The sequence below is a fragment of the Dermacentor andersoni genome, chromosome 8 (genome assembly GCF_023375885.2).
Source record: "Dermacentor andersoni chromosome 8, qqDerAnde1_hic_scaffold, whole genome shotgun sequence".
Taxonomy (NCBI): Eukaryota; Metazoa; Arthropoda; class Arachnida; order Ixodida; family Ixodidae; genus Dermacentor; species Dermacentor andersoni.
The window spans coordinates 58,877,688-58,881,483 of record NC_092821.1 but is presented as its reverse complement, the minus strand read 5'-3'; the positions used below and the strand labels follow the sequence as shown (position 1 = coordinate 58,881,483).

Here is a 3,796-nt window from a genome sequence, read left to right as displayed (position 1 = left end):
TTTTATCAGCTGCACCGACGCCATCCTATTCTGGGATGTCCTCCAACGGACTTTAAAGAAAGACTTTAAGATTAACGCTCATACTGTGCGATACCTGCTGCCAACCTCTGATAATAGTGAAGCTTTCGATATGTTTTTTTCTCATGGGAATGCACAGTTTGTGGAAAACGCGAATGATGGACCGATACGCTGAAACGGTGGTACCTACAAGGGTACATTTTATCCAAATGACCCTACACCTAAAGCATGTTTATGATGGTCTCGATGTACAACCTGACTGGTACCCTATTTTGGTTAGGTGCTTACCCTTACCACCCTTCTAAAGTGAAACCAACGTTTCTACTCACAGTATGAACGCTGCCTTTTCTGTGTGTGACTTTCATTGTGCTCTCCATTCTCTGACTATGCAGCACTGGTGAATGTCAGGTTGAATGCTACTATAATAAATACCGCGAAAGAAAGAAAAAACACGGGTGCCCGTGGTGTAGTGGTTATCACATCCGCCTAACACGCGGAAGGTCCCAGGTTCGATTCCTGGAGGGCACGGGCTTTTTTCGCCCCCCCCCCCCCATCAATTTTTTTTCCAACAGGGTGCGCACTTTGAAAAAAAAACGGTATGTTGTGCTGCAACTCTGATTCATTGGCAAAAATGGCAAAGTAAAAAAAGTGTGCCCGCCAGGGATCGAACCTGGGCCCACCCGCCTGTTAGGCGGATGTCATAACCACTAGACCACGGGCACCCGTTGGAAGGGGAAGTTTTGGAGTACTAGTCCTCGCACGTTGAACTGAAATTTTAACAAAAATTAATCCGTGGGGTTTTACGCACCAAAACCACGAACTGATTATGAGGCACTCCATATGGTGGGGGGGCTCCAGAATAATTTAGACGCCAAAATTGGATTTAACCGCTCTTTCTGCGCATGCGTCAGGAGCAGTGGCTGCGACTTCCAACCACGACCTACTGTATACACTAGGTCGTGCTTCCAACGTGTGCCCGTGGTTTAGTAATCACATCCGCCTCACACGCGGAAGGTCCCAGATTCGATCCCTGGCGGGCACAGGTTTTTTTTTTTTTCTCCCTGCATCTTTCTTTTTCCAACAGGGCGCACACTTGCAAAAGAATCTATGGTGTACTGCAAACATTTTGACCCATAGGAAAAATAGCAATAGCAAGAAAAAAACAACTGTGCCCGCCAGGGATCGAGCCTGAGCCCATTCGCCTGTTAGGCGGATGTCATAAGCACTATACCGCGGGCACCTTTTTATTATTGCTAGTCCGCGACTTATCACAACAAAAGTTCATTCAACTCTATACAAAAAGATATGAAACGAACGAAACAGTAATATACAGATTTGTTGCCGTCCACTACAGTGGCCTGACGTTGCCGTATTAAAATTCCTTGAGTGCTGTCAAGGATTGAACCCTGTACAGCCACTCAGGGAACAGGCTGTCGCGGCTTCTGCATTTCTACATACCGCTGCGTGCATTCACGGAAGTATACACGCGCCGGTCGGGCATCCGGGTCGCAATGGTAGCCCGCCATTCTTGAGCGCTATAAACAGTGAAGGCCCGTAAGCATGATCAGGTCGTACAGGAAACCTTCGTCGACATTAAAGAGGTTTAGCTTATCAGGTATTCGGGTAAACGCAGGCGGAGGAGCGTTGGAGCGGAGGTGTAAACGGAGGCGGCCTGCATGGTGCAGCCACCTGGTGGCGCAGAGCTCAAACAGACGAAAACAGCTAATATTGCAGTGGCGAAGTGTATTTTACTTTGCTGCGGGTGTAAATTTTTGGCAGCAACATGATTGCGCCAGTGCCGAAAGTTTACATCAGCAGTGAATCAGAATACACTTGGTTAAGGTAATATTAGCTATTTTTGTTTGTTTGAGCTGCGCGCCACCAGGTAGTTTACGCGTTTATGCCTCCGGCTAAACGCCCCGTCAACCTGCGTTTACCCGAATACCGCACAAGCTAAGCCTCTTTAATTTTATTGTGTCCGGTATTCCGGTAAGCGCGGGCGATTTGCCGGTTGAGCGGTGGTGTAAACTTGAGCGACCAGATTGGTGGCGCCAGCTGGTGGTGGAAAGCTCAACCACACAAATACAGAGCCAAATACTATATTCTGCTAAGGTGCTGGTGCAAATTTTCGACAGCAGCGTAATCGTGTTCACAATTACGCTGCTGCCGAAAATTTGCTCCAGCAGCGAAGCAGGATATAGTGGATTACAGCAATTTTAGCTCTGCGTTTGTCTGGTTGAAATCTACGCCACCAGGCGGCTGCACCACTCCGGCTGCTCACGTTTACGCCTCCGCACATCCGGCAATCCGCCCAAATTGCCCCGTTTGCCGGAATAGCGGACAAGCTATAAGTCTCTATATTTCGGTACCGGCAACAAATTCGGGAAGTGCTCTTGACAGCCTGATTTGGATCACGGGGCGCTGAAATGGGTCATTTGTATATCGAAAAAAGAACCTGTTCACTAGTTGACGCAGAAAGAGGTGCGCCAACCCCAGACCGCCATCCTTGACATGCTAGAAGAGCCGCTCTCGGCTGCATCGCTCCCAGCTTGATGCCCACATGAAAACAGCAAACACTCGGTGCAGTTTCTGCACATTAATCCGAGATCAGTGTAGGACCTGCATTACATACCAAATCTTTATCACGAGAAACATGTTACGCTGTAGCTCTCGCGAATATTGATGAATGACCGGCGTTTCATCGGTCGGCTTTTCCTTTTACCTCTTTTGCTCGCTCCTTCCAGTACTCGCTACTCTCCTTGTAAGCATCAAGGGGTGCGCCAAGGTACTTAAAATGCCCCTCACCAGGCCCCATAGCAAATTTTGGTTATACCTATTTTAGCACATTCTAATTCTTTCACAATGCATCTTTCGCGTCCTAGGCACGCTTCATAGTCATTGTCATAGTTTTATTACATGTAGCTCTTACACACTTTACAGTGACCGTCTTTTAGGCCCCTTTACAGCCCTGTTACAGCTATTGCCCGTAATTTATCGCTTCACTTTGATCTCATTACCATTGGCTTGGCGCTCTTTGGCCAAACCTGGCCCTCGCGCCATAAAACACCACACATCATCATCATTGGTCCAATTCATCCGCTATAGGGCCAAGGCATGCTCTCTGTGAAAGCTTTTTGAGCAATAGGCACAAGAAATGCCCAGTACTTTTCCACCATACACCGGTTGCCTGCACACAGAATGCAACTCGTAAATACAATCCTTTGACCGCACACGAATAGTGAGGGAGCATGCGAGGGCAAAATCATCCATGTTGCCTTTTTGTATGCGTTTCAGCCCATGTGTGCGCAGCATAGTCGGATGAAGGTTTAAATTTTATGGTATCCTATGTGACGCTAAATAACCCATATTTGCAATTGCAAACAAGCCACAGTGAAGCGTGTTGTACTGGTTTTTCGCCTCTATAGTGCAAATTGTCAGCGTTGGTAACTGCAATTTTAGCATATGACTGATTTGCCTGATGTCGCCATTGCAAGGCTTGCCATTTTCTTTTGGATGGGAAAAACTTGCGCTTAACAGCTTTGACTTCCTTTGGCCGTGCTCTTCTTGTTTTCGCCAAAGGTACAACAAGCTTTGTACTATTCGAATGCCTGCAACTGCTTGTCACAGTCATTTGGGGTAATGGAGCTAATGTGCCTTGTATGCAAACTGTAATTTCATTACTACGAAAGGTGTTTAAGTTTCTGAAGAATGCCTCGCGTGATGCAAGCTTTTCCATTACCTGCTTCTCACCACAATTAGATAACACATTAGCAACAGT

General features: G+C 47.1%; 2 non-coding genes across 2 annotated transcripts; one reads left to right on the top strand and one right to left on the bottom strand.

The window, feature by feature from the left end:
- Positions 1-473: 473 nt before the first annotated feature.
- On the top strand, positions 474-546 carry TRNAV-AAC (transfer RNA valine (anticodon AAC)). The gene has a single exon. It is a non-coding gene; the product is annotated as a tRNA-Val (tRNA).
- A 121-nt stretch (positions 547-667) lies between these two features.
- On the bottom strand, positions 668-740 carry TRNAV-AAC (transfer RNA valine (anticodon AAC)). The gene has a single exon. It is a non-coding gene; the product is annotated as a tRNA-Val (tRNA).
- Positions 741-3,796: the final 3,056 nt, after the last annotated feature.